The 10,209-nt window shown below is 40.4% G+C and overlaps 1 pseudogene; it reads left to right on the top strand.

The window, feature by feature from the left end:
- The first annotated feature begins 515 nt into the window (after nt 1-515).
- LOC105756029 (uncharacterized) lies at nt 516-9,727 on the top strand (annotated as a pseudogene).
- Nucleotides 9,728-10,209: the final 482 nt, after the last annotated feature.

Here is a 10,209-nt window from a genome sequence, read left to right as displayed (position 1 = left end):
GACACTGGTCTTTGAGGAAGAGAAAGTAACTTTATTGCAATGCACAGAGCAAGGAGCTGGGAGGAAGTGCCTCCGATCCAACTCCTCTAGCTATGGGGAAGCAGGGCTTGTATGTGATTTGGGCAGCAAGATGATGCCCACACAGGCGTACTGGGAAGAGAAAATAATACATAGGGAAGACGTTGCAGGCCAGGACACAGGAGGTGACATGGTTCTTGTCGGACCTCTCCCTTAGTAATGGAGTCCAGGTGATGATTTTCCTTCTGATTTGTTCCACCTGTTGCTGCATCCTCTGTTGGGGTCAAGTAATGGTCACAGCTGGCCCTTCTGTGCCTGCGGGGTGAGCCAAATCTAGCTTAGGCTAGTTTAAGGCAATCTTTTCTGACTAATGGAAGTTTACTGGCATTTGTAGGGTCAGATTACAAGATAACTACTCTTCTTTTGCAAAATAGATTTTGGCTTGTTGCTGGGCCTAGTAGAGACTGAACGCTTAAACCATGCACCACCAAGTTACCATGTGGCCTGAACTGCCCATCATGAACTTGGTGTTGCTTGGCCCACAGACTCATAAAGTTGGACAGGCACAGCAGAACCCCATCATTAAATGGGATATATACAAGATTAGGCTGGAGAAAGACCTGAAGGCACAATTAAATTTCATGAGAAAGTGGTCCAAAGGCACATGGCTCCCACTCTTGTCACATTACCTTCCCTCTTCCAGTCGAAACTGTGGCCTCATGGGAGTTCTTGACAACCAGTTGACTGAGGAAGGGAATACCGGTGCCTGGTTTACAGATGGTTCTGTGTAATATGCAAGTACTACTCGAAAGTGTACACTGGCAGCACTGCAGCCTTTTTCTGGGACTTCCTTGAAGGACAGTGGTGAAGGAAAATCCTCCTAGTGGGCAAAACTTCAAGCAGTGTTGGTTCATTGACTATGGTCAATGGTTTGGCTGGAGGGTCAGAGACTTGGAAGGAACATGATTGGAAAATTGGTGACAAGGATGTATGGGGAAAAGGTATGTGGATAAACCTCTCTAAATTGGCCCCAAAATTAAGATATTTGTGTCGTATATGAATGCTCACGAAAAAGCGACCTCAGCAAAGGAAGATTAACAATCAAAAGAATAGGATGACATGTTCTCTGGCTACCAGTCAGCCTTCTTCCCCATCCATTCCTATAATTGCCCAATGAGTTCATGAACAAAGTGGCAATAATATCAGGGATGGAGGTTATGCATGAGCTCAGCAATATTGACTTTTACTCACCAAAGTCAACTTGGCTATAGCCACTGCTGAGTGCCCAATCTGCCAGCAGCAGAGATCAACACTAAATCTCAGTATGGCACCATTCCTCTGGGCTATCAGCCAGCAAAGTTGTGGCCGGTTGATTACACTATGGAAAGGACAGCGTTTTGTTTTTACTGGGATAGTCACTTACTCTGGATACGAATTTGCCTTCCCTTCATGCAACACTTCTGTTAAAACTACCATCCGCTGACTTACAGAACACCTTATCCTCCATCATGGCATCCCACACAGCACAGACTTGGATCGAGGGACTCACTTCACGGCAAATGAAGTGCAGAAACAGGCCGACACTCATGAAATTTACAAAAATTTTTCGAGTGCGTCACTAGGGGTAATAGTGAGTGGTGCCATGCCCATTTCCACCCCTTGACTCCTGTACCCATGCATCCTGGCTATGGAGAAACAGCATCATATATTGGGTGCTGGAAAACACTGCCCCAGCCCTGCAAGGTATTCCCACCTAGCTGGCATTGTAATTATAAATGTCACTCTTATGAATCAACATAACAGATTTTTTTAATGCAAAAAATGATAAATAAGTGTTTCTTTTCTGTTGATGTACTTTAATCTGATTGAGTTTAAATTCTAGGGACACTTACAGTGGGAAGAAACTGAGTATTCCAGCAAAGTTGGTAACATGATTATTCTCTGTACTTTAATGTCGTGTCTAGTAACAAATCTTCCTTTAAAATAAGTATATGCTATCTTTTTTTTATTGGAAACAGTAATGGAGTTCTGTAGGTATTTAGTTCTTTGGGAAAAATGGCTGTGATTCTATGATAAGGCTGGGGATTTGTTATATATATATTGTTGGTATGGAATGAGTGTAATTATATTCTTTTTGTACAGGTGACTTAAGATTTGGGTTAATTTTTTTTTTTTTTTTGGAGGTATTGAGGAGATTTGCAACCAGTCAGGCTTAGCTTGGAGCTGCTCAAAGACACCAGTTCTACCCTGTAATATCAATCAGACCCTTCTGGCTAAGACTGGGCAGAATATAGAATGGGCAAGAGAATGATTTTCAGATCTTGCTTTACTTGGACTTTAATTTCAAAGGAAATGAAATTTAATTTTTTGATCCTGTATTTTCCCTGGGGATTTAATAATGGGAACTTCTACCATCTTCACATTTTTAATTTCAACTATATTTCTTGAAATTGTATATGTATGCTGTTATATGGTACTTATGATATAATCTCATATAGTGATTTTATTTAGAAAAAAATGTGGACTGGAATAAGTTGAAATTATTAATAGTAATGGGAATATATTTTTCCCCTAGAATAAGCAATGGTTTCAGAAGTAAAGTTTTGAAACATTTCAGCATTTTCTGAATGCCAAAGCTGAAATGATACCAATGGCCCGGGAAAATACACAAAGCTGCAAGGCTATGTAATGGCAAAGAAAGGTTCCTCTTATCTACCCCCTTGCCACATTTGACAAGGGTTTGACAATTACTCCTAAAGGATGGAGAAGAAACTTTAAAGATATCTAAGTCTAACTCTCATCTTCCTTTCCTGGGTAAATGCCACAGGTACCCATTGGAAACACAGTGAAAGTTGTGACAGCGGGAACTTGACAAGACTGCCTTGTTTTTCCAGGTCTCATAAGTTTTCCGCCTTTGACTGAGTGCAGTCTTACTACTTTTCTATCATTCATTTTAGTGGAAAATATTTGTGTTTTCCTTCTCTGACAGGTTTCTGCCTTACACTGGTGCCAGGTTTCTCAGGCTTTACTGTATTTCCAAGACTTCTGTCTTCTCTGGAAAATGCTGCGCAATGTTGTTAACGTTTTTGTTTTAGTTTTTTCTTTATAACCTTATTTCAAGGGGCCCTGGTGGTGCAACGGTTAAGCACCCAGTGGCTACTCAGGAGAAAGGCCTGGAGATAGGCTTCTGTAAATATTACAGCCAATAAAACACTATGGAGCAATTCTACTCCGTCACATGGAGTCACTATGAATCGAAATAGACTTGACAGTACCTAATGACAACCTTACTTCACGTCCCTCCCCTGCCAATCAAAAAGCTGACTTTTATGACTGGGGAGTTTAGTAAGAACCCAACAATCATTGACCTCAGTGCACCATTGGATTAAGGTTATTATATTTTAACATAACTAACATTCGTTTAGCTCTCCTTGTATGAAAGTACCCTGCCAATATGACGTATGCTATGAATATTAATGGATAATTTACCGGAATCAGAAAGAATAATTAACTTGTTTAAAAATCCCATAGCCAGTGTGTTATGTGGACAGGGTTAGAACTCTAGAGTCTTTTTACTCTTAACTAGTATACTGACTTCATGCTCAAGGACCTGCATGTCAGTAAGTATGCTGATTGTGTGTTACCTTTCTTTGTCACCAAGTTAGCACTCTTAGGACAAGCTCAGTCTACCTTTCAAAACTCCATATATGATATGGGAACAAATGAGTGAGCACTAGAGAGGAAGGAGGTGTGTCTATCTTTGGATATTGCTACGTGGCTTTTCAGAGCTGCCACAGGTCTCTCAGATTGGCTTCACCTAGAGTGTTGTGCTGAACCCTTTTCACCATTCTCTAAACAATAATAATGCAGGACAATTTTGCTTTCAAAGAATTTACAAAACCTTAAGATAATTTAAGTTATTAAAGATAGGGAAGTAAGTTATAGACCAGGATGTTAAATGTGAGATGCATCTTTTTGTCTCATTATGTTGTTTACACACTAGGATTATTCCAGATGCACAAATTTTCTCAGCAATAAATTTCCTAGTATTGATGTGGCTAAAGAGCTCTTGAAGTTGACCCATTTTACATAGATTTATTTCAGCTTTGCTTTAAAACAGTGTAGAAGTATACTGACCTTTGTTATTAACATTTATTTAACCTTACAGTTAGAAAAATGCTATAATTTAAATTTGTACTTAGAAATCAGGAAAGGATATTCTGCAAAATGTTTCCCCTTCTTTTATTTTCTGTCTCCCTTTTCGTCCAGACACATCCCACTTTTTCTCTCCTTCTTTAAAAATATTTAGTCTACAGAAAGAAATCTCCAGTTTTCTTCATAACTACATTATCTGGATGTAATTTTTTTATATTGAAGGGAGGAAAGGTATCTCCATCAATATGGGAAAAAAGGAGAAAATGCTAAATGTATAAGTAAGAATATCATTAAAGGATATCATTTAAGGATATCATTAAAAAAAGGAACCAAAGTAATCTAGTTCCCTCCCCCGCATAGGTCATATGCATATTTTGTTTTCTTTGCAATGGAATATAAAAGTTTCTGACTGTGTATATATCAATTAGGGCAATGTCGTGATTTAGTATAATTAAAGGCTTGCAAAATAAATACAGGCAAAGTTCCAAGCCTTGTATCTGACTGTGAAATGAGTTTGTGGTAAGCATTTTGGATTTTTCGTTTGCATGGATTTGTCACATTTAAGGATAAGACAGGTAACTCGTTGACTGCTGGCATTTTAGTCATGGTCTCGTTCAATTATTCATCATGTCAAGATCTCAACTGATGGAAAGGCGTTAGAATCTCGTTTTTATCAAATCTCTGATCTTTCACACAAACACATCTCCTGTCTTTCTCCTTGCTACCAATCTTTTAGAAACTTCTAACTATCCTGCTCTCAGTCAAGAAAGTAATACTCAAGAGTAGTTTCTTCTCCGCTTCAACTGTCAGGAAAGATAACAGTTGCCAAAGCAGTGGCTGAAACATTCTCTGTATATCTTTGAAAACAGAGGAAACCATCCATGGCTTACTCCATGTTGGCTGCCGTGCTGATCTCTTTGAAATAACCTGATTGCTTTGTAAATATTGTCTATCCATATAACAAGTCACAGGCAAACAAACACGTATAGAAACAATACAGTTTGTATCAAAAGACAGTGCCTCATTTATTGTTTTGCTGTGTGACCATCAATAAACACTTTATGTACTATTTCAGGCCAAATGACACAATACATTTCTCTCACAAAGACAACACAAAAAAGCAGTTTTAACTCATGACTCCCACTATATATTTTCTACGATGGGTTTATTAGTGTTCATTTGAATCAAGTAAGGGAGAAATATAAATTCCCTTTCTATTTGTACAACAGACACTTAAAATACCTTCCTGAAAGAATTATGCATTTCAGCATGCCACTACTATCAATTACGTAGTTGAAACATCTTTTTCAGATCTCTTTCCTACATTTTTTTCCTTCCTACTTATTGTATGATAACCTTTTCAGTAGTAGTATAGTTGAACATTAAGCTTTTCCATAATAAGCATTTGCTTGTCTTGATTCCTGGTTTATAAACGTTTAATTTCCTTTCTGATCTGTCTTCCAGAACAATGTTTAAGTTAACTTTTTTTTTCCAGAGATTGAATATGCATAGCGTAGAAATTACATAATTTAACATATTATAGCAGAAAGAGCAAGTGACACACTATGCACACTAAATATGTGGATTTCTTTCCAATGCTAGTCAGTGGGAAAACTCTTAAAGGTAGGGTAAATGATAAGAGAACTGCATTGTCATTTGGGAGAATTTTTGTATCTTTTAAACCACAGTGCTCTTTAATAATAAAACTGAATTTAAAAATATTAAGAATTAATACTTATGCTCCTATTGCCTAAGTATCTTAGTTTTTCTTCCTAGGTGTCATGGGTTGAATTGTGTCCCCAAAAAATATGTATGTCAATTTAGCTAGGCCATGATTCCCAATATTGCATGATTGTCCACCATTTTGTCATCTGATGTGATTTTCCTATGTGTTGTAAATCCTACCTCTATGATGTTAATGAGATAGGATTAGTGGCAGTTATGTTAATGAGGCAGAACTCAATCTACAAGATTGGATTATGCCTTAAACCAATCTCATCTGAGATATAAAAGAGAAAAGCTAACAGAGAAACAGGGCTACTAAAACATTGCCAAAGACTTATACTGTTAATCTTTCTTCCAGCCTTCCCCAAAGGGATCTACAGCCTTTTACAAGAGTGACTGTTCACTGGGGAAAAGGAAATAATTAGATGTTTCAGGTAGATTACTGGATACTGGCTCTGAACTGACACTAATTCCAGGAGACCCAAAATGTCACTGTGGCCCAGCAATCAGAATGGGTGTATATGCATGTCAGGTTATTAATGGAGTCTTAGCTCATGTCCGTCTCATAGTAGGTCCAGTGGGTCCCTTAACCATCCTGTAGTTATTTCCCCAATTCCATTATGCATAATTAGAATAGATATTCTCAACAACTTGTAGAACCCCCACATTGGATCCCTGACAAATGGAGTAAGGGTTATTATGGTAGGAGAAGCCAAGTGAAAGCCATTAGAACTGCCCCTACCTAGGAAAATGGTAAACCAAAAGCAATACCACATTCCTGGAGGGATTGCAGAGATTACTGCCACCATCAAGGACTTGAAGGATGCAAGGGTGGTAATTCCCACCACATTCCCATTCAACTCACCAACGTGACCTGCACAAAAAACATATGGATCTTGGAGAATGACAGTGGATGATCAAAAACTTAATCTGATGTTGACTCCAGTTGCAGCTGCTGTTCCAGCTGTAGTTTCATTGCTTGAGCAAATTAATATATCTCCAGGTACCTGGTATGCAGCTATTGATCTGGCTAATGACTTTTTCTCTGTAACTGTTTTGAAGAACCATCAGAAGCAGTTTGCCTTCAGCTGGCAAGGCCAACAATACACCTTCAGTTGCCTACATGAAGGCTGCATTCAACTCTCCAGCTCTATGTCATAATTTAGTCCTCAGGGACCTTGATTGTCTGTCCTTTCCACAAGGTATCACACTGGTCCATTACATTGATGACATTATGTTGATTGGACCTAATAAGGAAGAAGTGTAAATGACTAGATTTATTGATAACACATTTGTGTGCTAGAGGGTGGGAAATTATTCCCACAAAAATTCAGGCACCTTCCACCTCAGTGAAATTTCTAGGGGTCAAGTTGTGTGGGGCCTGTCAAGATATTCCCTCTAAAGTGAAGGATAAGTTATTGCATCTGGCTGTTCCCACAACTAAAAAGGAGGCACAATGCCTAGTGGGCCTCTTTGGATTTTGGAGGCAGCATATTCCTCATTTGGGTGTGTTATTCCAGCCAATCTATCAAGTGACTAGAAAGGCTGCTGGTTTTGAGTAGGTCCCAGAACAAGAGAAGTCTCTGCCACAGGTTCAGGCTACCATGCAAGCTGCTCTGCCACTTGGGCCATTTGGTCTAGCTGATCCAATGGTGCTTGAAGTGTCAGTGGCAGATAGAGATGCTGTTTGGAGTCTTGGGCATGCCCCTATTGGTGAATTACAGTGCAGACCCTTAGGATTTTGGAGCAAACCCTGTCATCCTCTGCAGATAACTACTCTCCTTTCGAGAAATAGCTTTTGGCTTGTTACTGTGCCTTGGTAGAGACTGAACACTTAACTATAGGTCACCAAGTCACCATGCAGCCTGAGCTGCCCATCATGAACTGAGTGTTTGCCTCACAGAGTCATAAAGTTGGACATGCTCAGCAGTACTCCATCATTAAATGAAAGTGTTATATACGAGATCAGGCCCAAGCATGACCTGAAGGCACAAGTAAGTTGCATGAGAAAGTGGCCCAAATGCCCATGGTCTTCACTCCTGTCACATTACCTTCCGTCTCCCAGTCTGCACCTATGGCCTCCTGGGGAGTTCCTTATAATCAGTTGACTGAAGAAGAGAAAATTCATGCCTGGTTTAAAGATAGATCTGTGTGATATGCAAACACCACTTGAAAGTGGACAACGGCAGCACTACAGCCCCTTTCTGGGACCCCCTGAAGGACAGCGGTGAAGGGAAATCCTCCCAGTGGGCAGAACTTTGAGTAGTGCACCTGGTTGTTCACTTTGGGAGGAAGGAGAAATGGCTAGATGTGCAATTGTATACTGATTCATGGGCTGTGGCCGATGGTTTGGCTGGATGGTCAGGAACTTGGAAGGAACATGATTGGAAAATTGTAGACAATGATTTATGGGGAAGAGGTATGTGGATAGACCTCTTATAATGGGCCAAAGAAGTGAAAATATTTGTGTCTCATGTGAAAGCTCACCAAAGTGTGACTTCAGCAGAGGAGGATTTTAACAATCAAGTGGATAGGTTGATACATTCTGTGGAAACCAGTCATCCTCTTTCCCCAGCTACTCCCATCATTGCTCAATGGGCTCATGAACAAAGTGACCATGGTGGCAGGGATGGATGTTATGCGTGGGCTCAGCAACATGGACTTCCACTCACCAAGTCCAACTTGCCTACAGCTACGGCTGAGGGCCCAATCTGCCAACCTCAGAGACCAACACTGAGTCTCCGCTATGGCACTATCCCTCCATGTGATCATCTGGCAACCTGGTGGCAAGCTGATTACTTTGGACCACTTCCATCATAAAAAAGGCAGTGTTTGTTTCCTACTAGAATAGACACTTACTCTGGATATGGATTTGCCTTTCCTGCATGCAATGTTTCTGCCAAAAATACTATCCATGGACTTACAGAATGTCTTATCCACCACCATGGTATCCCACACAGCATCACTCGGATCAAGGGATTCACTTCACAGCAAATGAAGTGTGGCAGTGGGCCTGTGCTCATGGAATTCACTGGTATTACCATTTTCTCCATCATCCTGAAGCAGCTGGCTTGATAGAATGATGAAATGGCCTTCTACAGACACATTTATGGTACCAGCTAGGTGGCAATATCTTACAGGGTTGGGACAATGTTCTCCAGCAGGCTATATATGCTCTAAACCAGAGTCCAATATATGGTGCTCTTTCTCCCATAGCCAGGTTCATGGGTCTAGAAATCAAGGTGTAGAAATGGGAGTGGCATCACTCACTATTACCACTAGTGGTCCACTCCCAAGATTTTTGCTTCCAGTTCCTACCACCTTATGCATTGCAGGTCTAGAGATCTTAATTCCAAAGGGAGGAATGCTGCCACCTGGAGACACATCACTGATTACATTGAACTGGAAGCTAAAAATGCCACATGGCCACTTTGGGCTACTCATGCCTCTGGATGAACAGGCAAAGAAAGGAGTTATCGTACTGGCTAGTGTGATTGATCCTGATTACCAAGGGGAAATCAGGTTTATATTACATAATAGAGGTGAAGAAGAATATGTCTGGAATGCAGGAGACCGCTTAGGGCATCTCTTAGTACTAACATGCCCTGTGATTAAAGTCAATGGAAAACTACAGCAATCCAATTCCAACATGACTAATAATGGCCCAGACCCTTCAGGAATGAAGATTTGGGTTACCCAACCTGGCAAAGAACCACAACTAGCTGAGGTGCTTGCTGAGGGCAAAATGAATAAGAAACGAGTGGTGGAAGAAGGTAGTTCTAAATACCAGTTTCAGGTATGCTACCAGTCACAGAAATGAGGACTGTAGTTGTTATGAGTATTTCTGCTTTGTGTGTGTGCATCAAATATTTGTTTTCTTCATTTATAAAATATAAGATGTAAACAAGGCTACTGCATTTTCGGTTGATGTGTGTTCATTGTATCATGTCAGGTGCAATTACGACTTTATAATTGTCTTTACTCAGAGATTATGTATGGTATGAGGAGATGGGTACAGATGCCAAGCTGACAAGGGTGGACTGTGATGGTTAAGATTGTGTGTGTCATCTTGGCTGAGCCATGATTCTCAGTGTTTTGGCAGTCGTATAATATTGTGATCACTTCCTTGTTGAGATGTGATATGTGATCACCCCCATGATGGGATCTGCTGTGAGTAGCCAATCAGTTGAACGGGGGTTTCCTTGGACATGTGACCTCCTTCCAAATATAAGTGGACATGCTACCAAGGCTCCGGGTCTTTTCTAGTTCTGGATCCTGCAGCTGGCTCCTGTTTTTCTGACCTCTGGTTCT

Source organism: Trichechus manatus, unplaced genomic scaffold (genome assembly GCF_000243295.1).
Source record: "Trichechus manatus latirostris isolate Lorelei unplaced genomic scaffold, TriManLat1.0 scaffold00013, whole genome shotgun sequence".
NCBI classification, from domain to species: Eukaryota; Metazoa; Chordata; class Mammalia; order Sirenia; family Trichechidae; genus Trichechus; species Trichechus manatus.
This window is presented reverse-complemented; position numbering and strand designations above follow the sequence as displayed.